General features: G+C 46.4%; 1 long non-coding RNA gene across 1 annotated transcript in view; it reads left to right on the top strand.

The window, feature by feature from the left end:
• LOC109313173 overlaps positions 1 to 18,939 on the top strand; it is a 23,835-nt gene that overhangs the window by 3,405 nt on the left and 1,491 nt on the right. The window contains exon 2 of the long non-coding RNA XR_002101979.1: positions 791 to 794. This is a non-coding gene — a long non-coding RNA (uncharacterized LOC109313173). The remainder of the gene's footprint in view (positions 1 to 790; positions 795 to 18,939) is intronic.

The raw sequence follows: 18,939 nt of genomic DNA, 5'->3' as shown, positions 1-18,939 counted from the left end.
CTTTAAGAGGAGGCTGGATGCCTACCTGGCTGGAGTCATTTGAGACCAGTTTTTCTCCTGCCCAGGCAGGGAGTCGGACTTGAAGATCTACAAGGTCCCTCCCGACCCGGCTTCTATGATTCTATGAAGGTTGCTGACCACCGCTCTAGAACCAAACAGCTGTGGTTTTAGGGATTCAAAGTTCAAATTTCTGGGGGATGTGAGAAAGGAGATAGTGCTTGGTGGTATGGGGATTTTCTGTCTTTTTGTTGTTGTTGATGATGAATCCAAAATATTTCACTCTTGATTTTGACTAATTTCCAGTGAGACACCAGCAAAAGTTAAACAGGACTCTGTGGTTTCCTGTCAGCTCACCTTAGGAGGCTGTTTCCTGGCTTTGTGGCTCTAGTGATGACCTGTCACATGGATCGTCTCAACACTGGGGGACCGAGACTGGCTGGCTCCATAAAGTAAATTCAGGGCTCTGAAACACCCAACTTGATACAACACTCATATAGCCCTAAGCCCCTAGCCTAACTGAGGGAGGATTAATGCCTGATTCCCACTTCAGCCAAGCAGATGCAGGAAATCCATAGGAACTGTAGAGTAGTAGTAGTTTGGGTCACCTGCCCATTGTAGCCCTTTACACAAACTAAGCCCAACAGCCTGCTGTCACTCTGCCAGGAAAGAAGTCTCTGCATGACTTCTTTAAAGGTGTTGGTGAGCCTGTATGTAAGTCAGATGTGATTTTTATTGGGTTCTAGGTGAAAAATTTCAACTGATAATCAAAAGAGTTTTGGGCGGAGGGGAGGGAGGTAGAGAAGAGAGAGAATTTTACAATTTAGTGGTCAGGTCAGTCTCCTGAGGAGTAGACAAGTAGGTCCTACTCCCTCCTCCAGTGAATATACATGTATTCATTAGAGCATGGACTGGAAACCACCCAGCCACCTTCCTGGCTGAGTACTCTAACCATGAGATATTAGAGTCGTGATCACAAAGGGCATGTGTAGACAAAATGGGGGCCCTAAATTGAAGCAGTGGGTTTCAAAAAACACTGCTTCAATTTAGGGCTGACTAAACCCCCATGTTGTGCACACCCCCTGCTGACTTACCTGCCTCGCCAGCAGGGAGGAGAGGGCAAGCTGCCAACAGGTGGAGCAGCTCCCAGCTCTTCTTAAACAGCTTTTCCAAGGAAGGACATTACCAGCTACCTGTTGATTAGTTCCAAAAAGCCTGTCTGCCTTTGTTGCCTCCCACAGCATGGACCATAGCCAGCATGTGGGGGGTGGGGGGAATAATCCCTGCTTAGCAGAGTCTTCACAATTTCACAATGCACTTTCTGTGGCACAACTTTGGATTGAAGGAAAGTAAGGCTGGAAAGGACCTCATGCAGTCATCTCAGGATCAAGGCAGGAGCATCCCTGACTAAACCATGCCAGGCAACTTGATTATTTGAATGGTCACATGAATCAATAGAAAGGGGGAGTGAATGTAGCAGACACCAATTTAAATTAAAGCAAATATTTACAATGATTTTCTCCATATTTGTGCTGCCCTGAGGCTCTGTGATTATAAAACGGTTTTAACATGCTAGAAACAAGCTGTGTTATATAGTAAGTATGAGACAGGAAATAGCAAGCTTCAGAACACTGATTTTATGGGATAATCACTAGACCTAGTTGTTCATTAATTCTGCGGAACCAGTAGCTTCAGAAATATGGTAGACTGATCATTCATATTTGGGTGGTTGCAGTTTGCTTAATTCTCAGGGGATTACTGAATGAAGGATGAATTAAACGGTTGTCTGCTGCACTTTTTGCTTCAAAGAGCATCACTTCTCCTTTCAGCTGGAGCTCATCAGTGGTTTCATGCAGATGAACAGAGAAGTGAAGGCCCTTGAACTAAAAGTTGCAGCAAACAGCTGGAGCACCTCATTGGTGCTGCCCAGCTGTTTGGTGCAGCTGCATATGCCCTCAATTGCTTCATAAATCTTCATCCTTCATAGGAGACTAAGGAACCTAACCCTGAGAAGGACCTGGCTTCTACTCTGCCTAGGAAAGGTCCAGTATGTGCATGTGTGTATGTGTGCGTCTGGGCATGTATATGTTTGCATGTTATCCCATGCTAATCCATGAAATGAGGGACTTGATAAGGATCCATTGAAATCACCAGGAGTTTTCCATTGACTGGAAAAGGAGCAGAGTCTACTCTATGACTAGGAGCACTAATCATTAATGATATCTCTATCTGCAGCTGAGTGTTGACACAGATGTTGAGCTAATCACTCCTAGCATAAAGCAGTCCCCATAATGTCAAAGATTAACCTGAACTGGCATTCATAACTTTCTTCTGTGAGTTTAGCTTGATTATGGATGATGTTTTGTTATAGTGTATCCATGCAACCTCATAGATGATGTAAAACCCAAGAAAAACAGACACCATGCCAAAACTAAATTATATGTGCATCAAAAAGAATGTGAATTTGATTCTCATTCAGGTACCATTAAGCATTCTCAGCCCATTGTTATTAATGCTTTCAGGAACAGAAGAAAAAAAAACAACTTTGACATTCATATCAATTTAAAGCTACCATGAATGCCAGCATTCATTCAACACCAATAACCCACTGGTTATATTATCTTTATCTCAACACTTGGCATTTACAACGCTGTGATAAATAAGCTGTACCATACCACTCGAGTCAAGAATCCCTTAGATATTTGAAACCCAAGAAACTGTCCATTTTCCATTAGACAATTCCCTTTTGCAGACTGGGCATGCAGATCTGTCAATTGAACATAACTGCTTTGCTTTGAAAAGCTGAAGAAAACCGACTAGGCTAAAATGCACATGCCAGATGCTGTTGTTCTTTCTCAGGCAAAACTCTCTTTCACTGCAGTGGGAGTTTTGTCTCATAACCACAAGAGATTTTGATTCTGAAGCATTTTAAACCCACGCTCTGCTATTTCCATGTCTGTAAAGTACTGTGTACACTATTGGCATTGTGTAAATAATAAGCAAATGAACGTATTAATACAGAGAGAATATCAGAAGAGTAAAACTAGGAAAATAGCTCTGAAAATACAAACAATTGCTTTGATTATTTATGTAATTTTACTCCCATAAAAACTAACTTTCCAAAGAAAGTCACCATGAGCAAAATTTATACTTATATTATGTCCAACATACACATGATACTTAATATGCAATGATTCATATTGCATCAGAGTACCATGAATGTGTGGATGAGGAACTGGAGTATTTGAACAGCATATATGAATCTACCACTGATTTCTTATGTGGTCCTGGACATGTCATCTCACTTTATCTTGCCTTTTTGTTTCCACTCCAGTGTTTTGTCTGTAATCTTTCTGCATTAGGGACTCCAAGCACATGTGCAGCACCTAACACAGCGGAGTCTCAAACTCATCTGGGATCTCGTGTTTCTCTCTTAATACATAGAAATTATCACCGTTTAAGGTAACTCTTTGCCTATCAATAATCTAAATCCAAATCTGTTTATTAATAAACAATTTACTAGTCCAGTCAGCCTGTCTCTCAACCAAGAAGTTTTTCTAGGATTTTACACAGATTTATAAATGATATATTTAGTAGCTAAATTTAACTCATTTTAAGTAACCACAGAAGGCAACAGGAACAAAAAAAGTCAGTGTTTGGGTTAGATTTCCAATGTATGAGTCTTGGATCAGGTGTAAACAGCTGTCAGTTCAAAACCTCGAAAAGCCCTTGGAGCAACCAGAGCCTTAAATGTTTTATACTTTTTCTTTTTCTCTGGCTTAAGTCATAGTATGGATTATTTGATAATTTCCAAAATAGCCTTTGCCAAGAGGCATAGGTGCAAGTTTGTGATTATTACTTTGAATGCAACTGTGACCCTTCAAAAGACCTCTGACCTTTCCAGGAAACAAACCCCTTTCTACAGCTAGATTCTTGAAAAATTCCTTTTGTTTCATTTATAAAGTAGTACTCATGAGCATTGCTACATTATTGATATACACATCACTCACATTTTGCTGGTGATAAAGTTCACATCCCAAGATATTTCTCCAAGAAAGAAAAGGAAGAAAATTGTTCTTACTGTTTAAAATGTGATACAGGTTTTCTTTTAACAACAAGAGCACATTGTTGGTTCATGTTCACCTTAGGATCCACTGTAACCCTCAGGTCCTTTTCTGCAGTTTTGTAGCCTAGCCAGTCATTCCCCATTGGTATTCTTGCATGTGATGGTTCTGTCCTACATTCAGGACTTTGCAGTTGTCCTTATTTAATTTCATTCAATTAATTTTATGCCATTTTTCCAGTTCATCAAAGTTTGAATGCAGTCTGACCTTTGGAATATTCCAAAAGCTGCCTGTTGCATAGAGGCTTTTTGGTTTAAAGGTGAGAACCCTGCTTTATGGTGACTGCCACAGCAAGATCGAATATGCCCAGGCATAAAAGAATGTGAAGTGTTCCTTACTACTGTTTTCAATTGTTGGAAGGTGTCTCTTTAATGCTTACTGGCTTCCTAGACAGTGTCCACTATTAGTCAAGAGTTCTGTTTGTGAGACACAAAAAGTAATAAATGCTAATACAGCCTATTATGTGCACACATCTGCATGTGCTTAGGACTGATTTTTTTCTGTTTAGCAGCCCAGTGGAAATGAAGGAAGCCCCTTTTTGGGGATATGAAAACATTTAGCCTCAAGGCCTTGACGAGCAAATCTGTGCCTAAAGTACCTGAGAGAATAGAAACTCATAGCTTAAACCTTAGGCTCAACAAAGCTAGGAAGATGGAACAAAGCAGGTTCAATGCCAACTTTATGTTTCCCATAATCCTGGCTGTGGAGTTGATCTTGTCCCCAAAGCAAGTTAGAGCAGCAAGAAGGCGGCTCTTACTTGCATATGCTATAGTGGTCCTATAAAGACCGGAACCAAATCTCGTGCCTCAGGCCTTCAGCCAGTTGCTTGCAAGGATCAGCATGTATTTTTTTTTCTTCAGGCACAGCTGGATAGATGCACCTTGGCATTTTTTCACCTTCCTCTGACTAATCGGAAATTGACCATTATTGAATGGTATGTGCGCTCCATTCTAGGACTTATCTATTCTGCCTTGGTCTCTTTTGTACTACAAAACAGAGCTGAGCCATAAGGACCCAATATGATCACCTTTTATTGTGGAGTCAAAAATCACAGTTCCCTGGATCAGCCCTTAGTTACACTGCCTCAGCCCTCAGTTGCACTGCTTTGTTCCCCTTTCTCAAAACCCTTTTCAGGTGAATTATTTCTTTTTCTTCCTCTCTTCCCAATTTTTCCTTCCTTTGCTCTCCTACTTTGATTTTATACAAATGACTAAGGTGTCCACTGAAGTTTGTTGACCAACCCTCCAATAAATTGATACCATCCCTGTAAACTCTTTTTCTGGTTTTACTTGGTCGTTCTAAGTCTAAACAATGAGAATCAGATGCTTTGGACTATACTATAACTTTAATATTTCCCTTTTAATGTTTTCCCCTTAGTATTCTCCATGGCGTCATAGAATACATTTCCTTGGGCTGGGCTTTCCTCTCAGTCAGCCCTTTCATTAATGCATGTATATGCATATACGGTGGTATCAAAAGACATAAATAAAACAAAGTGATAGGATAAATGCATTATAAAACTCATATTGTGCTACTGTTATGTTGATATTTGTGATACCAAGTGAGGTGGAATAGGACATGTCAGTTTGAATATCTGGATAATATGGCTGAAGTTTCCTAGATGTCACCAAGCACAATAGTAGTACAACTAAAGAAACTTGCAGATCTAAGCTTTCACTTCAGTTTGTGGGATGCATTGACAAGGTGTACATTGTTTCTGTCTGAACAATTGGACGTACTGTTCTCTGTGTTGCGTGCTACCACCCTGTGTATGTTAGTAGGCATTACAACAATGTTTTTAAATATTACTCTATCAAGTTTTTCAGCATAGGTTCTCTCCATATGGAAAGCAGAAAGCCAGGGCTCACCACTTAGCTGAAGTGCAAGTTTGCAACTGGATCAACAAGTGGGAAAGAAAAGAGAAATAGCTCTGGGCATAGAGGACTGATGACATGGTTCAAAAAACCCAGAGACAGCCTACTGAGACTATCTAGCAGTTTAGAATGTGATTACATTTACAAGGGGATTTTAAACACCTAGATGTCCTGTATGTAGCTAAGTCTAACCTACCAGTAGCTTTTGCAAAACGCTTGTCCGGCTTTAGGATGTGTAAACTCCCTTGGCAACTAAGATTCTGCCACTGGGTATTTGCAGAGCTGCCTACATCCTGGCAGTGCTGGGCATCTCAGCACTTAAGACCCATTTAGACTCATAAAATAGATGTTTCCTTTCCTTTTTCACCTATGAGGCATGCTCCAGTAAGCATACTCAGAGTATGTCTGACCACCTTCCCCTCGATATATGCACCCACCTCCCAACCAAAAGACAAACAGAATAGCCCAATGGTTACAGTATTCAGCTAGGATCTGGGAGCTTCAGGTCCATGTCCTTCCTTTATCTGAGAAGACTGAACACCCATCTCCCAAGGTAATAAAACTGCCAGGCTACAGGCCATTTTGGAGTGGGGGTGAAGCAGTCCCAGTCGAGGACCTTTCTAAATCCTGCTGTTGAAGTTGTTCTACTTGGCCTGTGGAGACTCTTGCATAGAGGCTTCTCCTAAATAATTGTTGGGCCAGAGAAAGGTTTTGAGTAATAGTAACTCAGCACCTCAATGCTTGAGCTCAAGCATACCAAGGCAGGGAGGGAAGTACCACCAAATTTTGTTTTGTGTAGTTTGTAGAGCACCATTGTTTGACACTGGCTGTCTGCTCAGTAGATTTAGTAGCCTCAATTCAGTAGCATCTCTGGGAAGAAGGGTTGAGGGAAGTCCTTGAGGCAGGTCCTGGATGCTACAGAGACAGAGCAGGAGAGAACTCCATTGGTCAATAATATGGTATTTGAATAGAATGCAATTAATATGGCCTAGGACACAGACTACATGATGAAGAGAAAACAAAATAAAGATTAGTCACTGTCCATTCCATGTAGTGAATGAGACAGGGATGCTGTGCAGAAAATGGCATGGGATTACGCCATTACAGACTGCCTCAAAATGCCTAAGCAACCTTTATTGTAACATCCTGATGTGACTTCGCAGCCTCCCCATCCCTCTCACATACTCATGTGCATGGAAGACTATATGTAGTGCCAGCAGCACTCTTGGTGCTGCTTGACATTTCTTGTGGTGAAAACCATTTCTGGTGCAGGAAGCAGAACTTGAATGTTCACTTTTCAGGCTGCAGTGCTTTTTGCTGACTGTCTTTCTCAGCCTGACTCTGAATAGTGCCCAGAGGGAGATGATGTGAGTAGCGTAAGTTAGGGATGCCCCTGTGCATCACTAACTAGCACCAGAGCCAGGAGGCTTTGAATCAGGGGCTTGCAACAAGCTCTCTCCTGCCATCCGTGCCTAACTATGTGGAGTGCTAAACACGCAGATAGTGGGAACTCCTAGTGCTGAGCAGGGGGAACATACCCCACAGGATCATGCTGTAGAGGCCAGCATTTCCAACCTGGATGTCCAGAGTGATATACCCTGGGTCACATTTATGCCTCTCTGTTAAAGAGAGTGGTCTGATTTCCAGGGTAACTGAGCACCCACAAGTCCCACTGATTGGGCTGAAAGACTCTGTCTAATAATTATCATTATGATCAGTGTCAGTGTCATTCTATCTGGGGTTGACAAGAACTAAACCTCGTACCTTAGAATGAGAAAAAGTTTTCCTTTTGCCTTTACACAACAACAGAGAGCTGCAGCAGGATACAGGTAACCCTTTTTATTAAATATTCACTGCAGGCAAGGCTAAGTAACATACAGGCACTGGTTTCTAAGGAAGCCAGCAAACTACAGATGATGTTAAGAAGCTGAAATGATAAAGGGAATAAGGAAAAAGGACACATATGAACCACTCCATACAAATGCCATGTCATGGGTTATTTACATTGGGTCGCTTCTGACAATATAAAGATGATACTTATTTCATAAGTCAGGGAAACACAGCATAGAACCATTTGTTTTTATTATTATTTTGTTGTTATTTTCCCTTTTCTACAAGTCTTGGGCTTCAGGCATCCAAACTGTCCAGCATCTTGCCTGTTGTCTACACAATAATAGATCATCTTTTCCATCTCTAATCTGTCCCATATGCTGGCATGCAGTGTTCTCAGGGAAGGAGCCACTTGATTTCCATGCTGATGCTATGGTCAACAAATGAAATATAGAACCATGTATGTACACACAAGCTTCATCTGCAGTGACCTAACAAGCACCCACATTTGATAGCTTGTGAGACAAGCGTGAGAGGGTTCTTTGTACATGGCCTAATGGAATACAGGGAATTTAATGAGAACTGTCACAAAGAGACAGCCAATATGTTAGACTGAGTGCCATGAAGCTTCAGTCCTGTTTACTTATGCCCATCAAAAGTCCCTTACAAAGTTTGGATGAAAGAGCCTGACCTCTGGTGGCTATAAATAACTTGATCCTGCAAGATCTTGTGCATGTATGCATGGTAATGAAGTATCCCACAGGAATTGAGGTTATTCGGTGAATCTGGCAAGAGTGAGCTGCAAATACTCCCAGGGCACATTGTACAAGAGTAGACATATTGACTGCTGAGGTAATTTAATGAGAGACAAGGGCTTTTCGGGGTGATATCTTTTATTGGACCAACTGCATGTGTAGAATAAAGTTAAAGTTTTCAAAGGCAAGACATTCTTCATCAGGTAATGTAGTGAAATTCCCGTTCCAACATTCAGAAAGTTTCCCTCAGCACTGCCAAATAGAAGAAGCTTTGGGAACCAAGGGCTTCTGAACACAGTCTCTATGAAGAATGTGTGACTGAGAACACTTTATTCCGTGTCTTCAATTTTAGGGCCATGCCAGCCTTTCCACTTTTCTCTTGTTTATCCCATTTTGATATCATGAGCATTTTCCTTTCATTTTAATCACATTAATGTTAAGTTTGATTTTCTTTTCTTTCTCTGGATTCTCAAGACATTGCTTTGGAACCATTTATATCCAACTGTAATCATCCACCTATGTGATCTCTTTCATAAGCTAGTTTTGTCACATTATGGGTTTCATAGCTGCTGGAAGGCAGTGGGTACCAACAAGGCTGACGTTTGGCAGTTTAATTGCATTCAAGACTAAGCACTTCCTTATCCAGGGTTTGGTTTGGTCCTCTGGTGGGGTATACAGACACATTTCTAGTGGTCCCATACATCACCATAGCTTTTAAATGTTTATTCTAGAAAAATATATTTTTGCTATTACGTCTGCAGGGAAAGCTTATATGACAACTACAAGGGTGGCTCACTGGATCTTCAAACAAACAGAAAAAATAATTCTACAATAGCACGGATGCTTTAATTGACAAAGAAAGTCAATGTGCAATTAACGAGCCTGGTCTACACTAGCAAAGGCAGGTCTGCAGCAAAGACAGTTGCTGAAATGTTGCTGAATGCGGTTTGCCTCTGGCTATCCCTGCAATTAACCTTGGTTTAGTATTGCTAAGCGTTCAGTGATCATGGATAAAAAAGCCATATAATTGAGAACGGATTAAAAATAAAATAAATGTGGGGATATTTAAGTGGTTTCTGAGTGATCAAGGTTCTCTCATATCACATTCTCAAGCTTTTCTTGCCAAAAAAAAAAGCCTTTATTAATTAAAAGCTGAAAATTCTCATGCAAGCTTATTTTGGGGCCTTTCATGCTTAGCACCAACTCAAAACCAGTGTTGGATGAAAACTGTTACCTATAGCCGATTTTGCTAGTGTAGCAACAAGGCCTAGGCTCGCTTCATTTTGTCTGAGGTTCAGATCAAATCCCTCTTTTCCCCTAGGCTACCCATCAGCTCTGGTAGTTGTGGCTGGGCTCACTGACTCTCCTGAAGCAGGCTGTAATCCTTTCCTTCCTTCCCTAGCTTGGAAAGGGGCCAGAAATGCAGCCTCTTCTCGAGAGGGAGAATTTTGTCTCCTTGTATGAGGCCTGTCTGCCTGTGCTTCTTCCACCCTTGTCAAGGGCAGTGTTTACCCTTCAGGGGACCCATTCCAGAGTTCAGTGTCTGGCTCCTCCTCCTAAGGACAGGACCAGGCCTGAATGGCCATGAAGCTGACACCTTCTAATCAAGAGTTTGAGGACTGCTAATGTAGGAGAAGTGCCTAGTCAGTTCTGGTTCCTGCAACTACATGGTTTACAATGCCCCAGCTATGCCCCTGGCACTCTCAGCAGCTAAGCTAGCTGTTTCTTCTTTTCACAAAGGCTGCTCACCCCTCCTTCTCTCTCTGGGGCTTTTGATCCTTGAGCTAGAAAGACCTGGGGTAGGGCCAGCCACTGTTCTGAGACTCGCTCCCAATCGTCTGCTCTCTTTTCTCTTCCTTCTCCTCATGAGCTCCATGTGCTTTTTCCACAAAAGGCTGGGGGAGGCCTGTCATCTTATGCCATCTTACCATGTCACCAAGTAGTGCCCAAAAGAAAGACAGAAATAAAGCATATTTTTTATGAAGCTGAAATGAAAGCCCTTAAAACATGAGTGATTAAACATGAGTAAATTACACACCCATCAACAAGTGGATCAACTTGCTGCTTGTTATAGATCAGACCTAGCACCTGGATGGATCCAGAGTGGGTGCAGCGATGCAGTCACGCACCCTTTTGAACTGCACTGCAAGAGCACCAGCCAGAGACTTTTTTAAAGTTCCCAAACCAGGTAAGAATCCCACTCTTTTCCTCCATGCTCAGCGTCATGTCCCCTGCCCTTCCCTTCCCCACCCCCAACAACTTGCTAGTGCTGCTGTTGTTCCCAGCTGCCTCAAGGGTAGGATAAGCTAAAGTACTGCTCCTGTCCTGCTCCAGCTGGGCTGTGCAGGGAGCCAGGCTCAGGCAAAGAGAGTAGCAGTGGGCAGGTTCCCTCTCCCTGCCCAAAACCCCTCATTGTTCCCCCCAAGCCTGGAAGGAGGCATGGAGACCTGGTCACTGCTGCTGCTGTGTCCAGATGAGCCCAGATCCCCATGCAGCCCTGCTCCACAGCCTCAGCTGAAGCAGGACAGGAAAGGCTCTGGGGCTCCCTCTGTCCCCAGGGAAGCTGAGGACAGCAGCATTGCTGGGTGGAAGGGGGAAATGGGGGGAATGGGAGGAGAAGGGATGTGCTGCTGAGCCTGGAGGGGAAGTGAGAAGTGCCGAGAGGAAGGGGGAAAGTCTTATTTGGTTCAGGAACTTTTAAAATGTCCCTGTTTGCTGCTCCTGCAGTATGCTCCTGAACCAGGTTGGGGAGGGGGCTGGGAGCCAGGGTGAAACTAATGTAGTACCAGTTGCTGCTTCTGTGACCCCTTTTACAAAAATCCTGGATCTGCCCATGCCTGGCACAGCTTTCATAGTTTCATAGTTGTTAGGGTCGGAAGGGACCTGAACCCCCTGCCATGGCAGGAAAGAGTACTGGGGTCAAATGACCCTGGCTAGGTCAGTCTCCTTTTGAAGACCCCCAGGGTAGGAGCCAGCACCACTTTCTTTGGAAGTTGGTTCCAGATCCTAGCCGACCTGACAGTGAAGCAGCACCTCCTAATGTCTAGCCTGAACCTACTGTCAATCAACTTGTGGCCGTTATTCCTAGTTACTCCTGGTAGTGCTTGGAGGTACAGGGACTCTCCTGTCCCTTGCAGATCCCCCTGGTAAGTTTATAGATCGCCACCAGATCCCTCTCAGCCTTTTCTTGTGGAGGCTGAACAGGTTCAGGTCTCATAGTCTCTCTTCGTAGGGCCTGTCCTGCTGGCCCCTGACCATGGGAGTGGCCCTCCTTTGGACCCTCTCAATGCTGGCCACATCCCTCCTGAAGTGCGGTGCCTGGAACTGGATCCAGTACTCCAGCTGTGGCCTGATCAATGTTGCACAGAGGGGGAGGATCACCTCCCTGGACCTGCTTGAGATGCATCTGTGGATTCATGACAAGGTGCAGTTAGCCTTACTGACCACATCTCCACATTGGCAACCCATGTTCATCTTGGAATCAATAGTGACTCCAAGATCCTTTTCTGTCCCTGTGCTGATGAGAAGGGAGTTCCCCAGCCTGTAGGTATGGTGCTGGTTCTTCCTCCCTAGATGTAGTACCTTGCACTTGTCAGTGCATCGTATTCTCATCAGCCCACCCCTGTAACCTGTCCAGATCTAGTTATAACCTATCCCACCCTTCTAGCATGCCCAACTCTCCCCACATCTTAGTATCATCTGCAAATTTGAACAAGGTGCTTTTCACCCCTTTGTCCAAGTTGCTGATGAAGATGTTGAACAGTGCGGGTCTGAGGACCAAGCCCTGGGGGACCCCACTGCCCACATCCCTCCAGGTCAAAAATGACCCGTCCACCACCACTCTGGGTGCGGCCCTCTAGCCAATTTGTGACCCATCTGACTGTGTAGACATCAATGCCACAGTTGCCTAATTTTTTAATGAGAATGGGGTCAGAGACAGTGTCGAAGGCCTTCCTAAAGTCCAGAAAGACTACGTCCACCGCGACATCTGCGTCTAAGGATTTTGTGACCTGGTCATAGAAGGCCACCAGGTTGGTCTGACAGGACCTGCCCTTAATGAACCCATGTTGGTTAACCCTAATCATGATCTCCCCTGCTGGTCCCTCGTAGATGTGCTCCTGGATAATTTTTTCAAATAGCTTCCCCAGAACTGAGATAAGATTGACTGGCCTTTAGTTTCCTGGGTCCTCCTTCCCTTTTTTGAAAATGGCATCCACATTGGCCCTTTTCCAGTCCTCTGGCACCTGGCCAGAGCACCACAAGTACTTGTAGACACAATGGCTCCCGCCAATTCCCTCAGCACCCTGGGGTGGAGATCATCTGGACCTGCTAATTTAAACACATCCAGCCCCACCAGAAGTTCCCTAACTAGGTCCTCGCTGATCCTGGGCCTGGCTGTGCCTCTCCTGAGTCCATCCGGAATCCTGGTGGGGGAGATGTCCTGGTCCCTGCTCAGAAAAATGGGGGCAAAAAATTTGTTAGAGAGGTCAGCTTTATCATGTGGTGGAAGCACCAGATTGCCAAGCATGTCCTGCAGGGGCCCCACATTACCCGGTGCCTTCTTTTTACTCCCTATATATTTAAAAAAGGACTTCTTGTTATCTTTGATCCTGGTTGCTAGTCTTAGTTCTATCTTCGCCTTGGCCTTCCTAACAGCCTCCCTACAGTCTTGAGCAGTGGAGGTACAATCCTCCTTGGTGATGATCCCTCCCTTCCACCGGGTATATGCCTCCTTTTTAGCTTTCAGATGTTCCTGAATGCCTCTGGTGAGCCATGGGGGCTTTTGAGCACTCTTGCCCTTTTTGATTCACATTGGGACTGTCACCCTTTGGGCTCGGAAGAACATTTCCTTAAGGAACGACCACTTGTCTTGGACTCCCAACTCCCCTCCCTTCTGGGACCTCAGTTGCCTCCCTGACTAATCTCCTTAACTCATTGAAATCAGCCCTCCTGAAGTCAGGGCTACTGCCTTGCTGCAGGCCTTTGACACCCTGTGCTGGATGGTGATGATTGATGTCGCCCAGGTGGTCGAGAACCCACAGTCTACTCACCAGGTCAACACCTGTGGCCAGGTTCAGGTCCATGTCCAACAAGGCATTTCTCCTGGTGGGACTGTGCACCTCCTGAGTTAGGTGGAGGTCCGGTATCTCGGCAAGGAACCTACGTGAGCAGTCAGACCTGGCTGACTGCTTCTCCCAGCAGATGTCTGGGTAGTTTAGGTTAGGTCACCCATGATGACCACATCTCTTGACTTAACTGCCTCCACAAGTTGACCTGAGAATTCCCAGTCCAGTTCTTCTCCCTGGTTGGGTGGTCAGTAGTAGACCATTAAGTCCCTTTCCCCCCCCGGCCTCCTTGTATTCTAACCCAGAGCACTTCAGTGTGCCCCTCCTCTGTTTGTTGACCCAGTGCTGTTTGTTGAGGACAAATATCACTCTGATGTAGATCACCACACCCCCACCTTTCCTCCCTATTCTACCCTGCGTGTATAGTCGGTAGCCCTTGATGTTTACCGCCCAATCATGGGTTGAATCCCATCAGGTTTCAGTGAGCCCCACTATGTCCAGGTTTGTGTTAGTTAGCAGGAGGACAAGTTCCTCCTGCTTGTTCCCCATATTATGAACATTAGTGTAGAGGCATTTAAGGCCTCCTATGGGTGCATGCACCACCCCCTTGATCTCAGGACTATCCAAACACCTGTCACTTACCTGGGTACTTCTTGTGCTCATCACCTGTCTTGGTTAGGAAGTGTCCTCGTGTCCCCCTGTGGCCCCATCCCCCAGTGAAGCTAGTTTAAAGCACTCCATATGAGATCAGCCAACCTGGAAGAGAAGACATGCTTGCCTTTAGGGGAGAGGTGAAGCCCATGCCACCCGACCATGCCCCCTGTGCAAAAATGCAGGTCATTGTCAAGGAATCTGACGCCTGCCTGGCAGCACCAACTCCGAAGCCCCCGGTTGACCACTACGATGCAGGCCTCATGGCACTGTCCATGTCTACTTACCGCAAGAATTGAGGAAAATACCACCTGCGCCCCTGTCTCCTTGAGCTTGGCCCCTAGGGCCTTGTAGTCCTTCATGATGCGTTCTGGACTGCTCCCAGCCGCATCAGTTGCTCCCACGTGGATTAGGACCGTGGGGCACTGGTTTGAGGGTCAAATGAGGTCCGGGATCATGTCTGTAACATCCTGAATCCGAGCCCCGGGCAGACAGCAGACCTCACGTGCCATGGGGTCAGGCTGGCAGATGGGACCCTCCATTCCCCTGAGGATGGAGTCTCCAATGATGAGGACTCAGTGTTTCTTCCTCATAGTGTTCCGTCTTTGCTCAGACCATGCCGTGCATAGAGTGGCACCTTCCCCCCTGGAGGCATCCACTTTGACCTTCTCCTATAGGGCTGCTAAGGCCTTGAATCTGTTCCCCGGTTATACCTGGGGAGCCACCACCACACTAGCCTGAGCAGCCTTGGTTCTGGTGGTCACCTTCTGCCATTTCTCTGCTGTACATCTCTCCAGGAAGGTCTGTCTGCTGTAAAACTGATCCTGCAGGGAATGGAATTTTGCATCAATTTCATCCTCCACAGCCCTGATCCCCTGTAGCCTGCTCACCTCAGCCTGGAGTTCCCTCACCTGCTCCTCCAGGGCCCAAAGTCAGGCACAAGAGGGACAGACAAAGGAGCCTCCAGACCCATCTGCAGCCTCCGGGTCCCCACCAGGCAGCCCCCACCAACAGAGGGCAGGGGGCCGCCGACCCCACCATGGGCTCCATCTGGGTGGAGGCCTCAAAGGAGCCCAGGGTAGGTGGCACTATCTCCCATTTTCTTTTTAAATGGGAGTCAAATTATATGGGTTGGCCCTTCTGAAACACATCACCAGCTATTACTGTATTGTGCAGTGCTTTGGAAAATGAGCCTCGTCTTTCTGCTCATCCTGGTTAAATGATTTTTTAGTGGCTCCATTATTTTGAAGACAGTGGTGAGACATTATGATTCAGATTCTCTTCCACCTATTGGGCTTCTAACAGGACACAGGGCACATCAACATGTGCAAATAATCTGACAGCAGTTTACTCTTCAGTAAACTACTTGAGAATGAACTCTTCCAGGCATGTGTCTACACATGCAGCAATGCAGAAGCAGATTTGCTGCTCCTAGCTGCAGTTTGCTTCTGCTCCCTGAAGCCCTGCAATTGGCCCTTGCAATAGCCAGGGGGAGCTCTGGGTGCTAGCCCAGGGGACAGCTGTCTCCTGGCAGGGGCTGGGACATTGCTCCGGGCCCCTGGGGGCTGCCTGCTGCTGCAGTGGGTTCTGCCACCACAGCCAGGCAGGGACAATGTCCCCCTGCCCCAGCAGCAGGGAGCTCCCAGCCCCCACTCTGTAATTGCAGGCCCCAGGCTTGGAAAGCCTTATCTCCCAGTGCCAGCCCTACGGTCATGAGGCCGGCACTGGGAGATCCTTATTTCCCAGCCCAAGTCCAGGGATTGCTGGGCCAGTGCTGGCAGCTGATCCCTCACGTTTGCTCTGCCAGGCATCTACATGTGTACTACTGTGGAGGAAGTAATCTTGAGTAAATTTTCTACTTTGCAGGTAGCAAATTTATTCATGATTAGAGCCAATTACTGTGCAGTAAGTGTTTACAAGTGTACACGTGAATGCTTACTATGCAGTAATTCGCTCTACTGCGCGGTAAAGCATCTTGTGTAGACGTGCACACAGGCATCTAAGTGCGATTCTATTCCACCCTATTCTAGTTCCTGAAAATCCATGAATCCATGTACTTTTGTAACACACTATCTTCTTAAGATTGAATCACAAAAGGCAGCAAGGACCCACTCACCTTTTGCATTAACTCTTCCTCACGAAATTAAGTGGGGAAGAGAGAGAGGGAGAAGTGCACTTAAGCATCTAAGCTAACATACGTACCCTAACAGGTGGAACAGAATCTGTCCCTACATGTTTCTACTACTGTACAATTTTATGGATTACACTAATCAACCAAGCAGATAGATCAGGATTGTCTAACTGGAAAACAGACAGTTATCAGGGGTACTGAGCTTCATTTTGTCACCACAAAAGGGATGTTTAAGTCTTCAAAAGGCCACAAGCAATTGTGAATGAAAGTACTGAGCTTCAGCATTGTATTCTCGTGGGCTCAGATCAAGCATAGTCCTCTTGAAGGCTGGCTTCTTGAAGGCTCAGATCAAGCATAGACTATGCTTATCTAGGAAGGGAAACACCATGACCATGGGGGTAGTCTTCCTAGCCACACTGGGGAAGACTGCTCTCCTGGCATGGGGATAGTACCTGCCAAGGTAATGTATAGAAAACCTCCCACTTAGCTGCTGATGTGGGAATGTCTTGGCTTTAAGCCTACTTTATGGAAATGGGAAACTGCTCTCTGGCTTGCCCCTGGGGCCTTACAGCTGAGGGCAAGCAAAACCCGGGGGCATCCGAACCCCAAGCCTCCAGGCTTGGGCCTGCAAGTAGGATGCTCACCAAAGGTTTTAGAAACATCTGAAGCCCCAGATGGGGGTGGAGGCTGTTTGCCAGTAGTAGGGTCACTTACGGTTCTGAACTGACTCACAGATTTGGAATTTGATTTGGCAAATTTGGCTTGGAACATGGAAAATGTAACTAAATAAAAAATAAATAAATAGGAAGACCGTAATGAAAATATACTGAACACATGGCCTTAAGTAGCAAGGCTAACTGCAAGCTATATCCAAAGGACTCGGCCTGCTAAGCTAGTTATGCCACAATACCCAGCTTTTAGATGTCTGGCTCCCAGTGTTAGACTCCATACACAGTGCAGAGGGTGAACTAGTTGCTTCAGAAACATGACCAAATATCCTACTTGCTGAGTGGGGATCCGCCTGCAGATAGCCTGTAAGGAACCCTAAGTGCAGGTGTGTTGGCAGTCCTGCTGGTGTCAGGATTGTTGGGGAACATCTCTGCCCATTGGGACCTAGAGCCCAATTCCCAAGAGGTATCTACTTCTAAGGGTAGATGCTGGCAGGTATTTTTTGACAGATTTGAGTGGCACTGGCTCTTTTAAAAGGAAGAGACAGGTCCTCTTTATATAAGAGTACATAGTGGTTAGACAGACCACTCATCCAAGAAGCAGAAAACCAGGGTTGAAGTCTCTCCTCAGCTGGGGGGTGGGCGTTCAAAGCTACATCTGCCTCCCAGGAGAGTGCTCTCACCACAGACTGTGGGACATAATGCTGAAGCTGAGCACAAAGCAACAAAGAGTACAACTACTAAGAAGGTGAGCAGGGCTGAGGGAACCTGAGAGCACAGTCTAGCAAGGATTGCACTCATTGGGGAGGTGGGAAGTCCTGGGGTCCAGTCCCTGCTTCCTGTTCCTGATGCGTTCACACATTTTTCCATTAGACCAGCAGTGCTCAACTTTCTGGCCCCACATGCCAGATGACTGGTGTGAGGTGAGTCTGTGGGCCACAGTGAATGATAGAAAATTAGGATTAGAAAGGACCTCAGGAGGTCATCTAGTTCCACCCCCTGCTCAATGCAGCGCCATCCCCAACTAGACCATCCCAGCCAAGGCTTTGTCAAGCCCGGTACCTCCAAGGATGGAGACCCACAGCTTCTCTGGGTAACCGGTTCCAGTGCTTCACCACCCTCCTAGTGAGAACTTTTTTTCCTAATATCCAACCTAAACTTCCCTTGCTGCAACTTGAGACCATAGCGCCTTGTTCTGTCATCTGCCACCACAGAGAACATCCCGTGGGCAGGCATGGTCCTGGGAGCAGGGGCCAGAGTCAGTGGCAGGAGACAGCGCAACCCCTACAGGCGCTTGCAGGGGTACTGTGGGAGTGCCCCTGCCTGTAGAAACTACAGCTCCCAGCGGGCATCAGGCGCCGCGCTGCATGCCGGGAGCTGTAGTCTCGGCGGCTCAGCCCAACCCCTTGCCACGTGCGAGGCGGGAACAGTAGCCCCGCCCCCTCCCCGCAGTGGCTGGGATGCAGTCTCCGCCCCTATCCGCAACCCGGTCCTCTCTCAGGACTCTGGTGGGGCTGTCCAAAATGCGCCTGTTTCTAAAAATGCATGTTTGAGGAGACAGTAGCAATGGACCCGCTGGACGCTTAGTGTAAATGCCCACGGGAAGGGTTCTAGAGCCAGCGGCAGTATCAGCATAGGCAGGTTGCACTTCAGCGAGCCCCATGTGTCCCTCAGTCCATCAGGCAGCATTGGGGCCGCTCCGGCGGGAGGGGCGGGGTCCTTCCTCCCCTGGCGGCGCGCTGGCACGCACTCTGCCTGCGCCTGTCGGGCCCCGCTACGGCTCCGCGGGCTCCGGGCGGATGGACGTGCGCGGCGGCGGTTACGGGAGGCGGTGGCGGCGGTT

This window comes from Crocodylus porosus, unplaced genomic scaffold (genome assembly GCF_001723895.1).
Source record: "Crocodylus porosus isolate Cpor-Errol unplaced genomic scaffold, CroPor_comp1, whole genome shotgun sequence".
NCBI lineage: Eukaryota > Metazoa > Chordata > Crocodylia > Crocodylidae > Crocodylus > Crocodylus porosus.
This window is presented reverse-complemented; position numbering and strand designations above follow the sequence as displayed.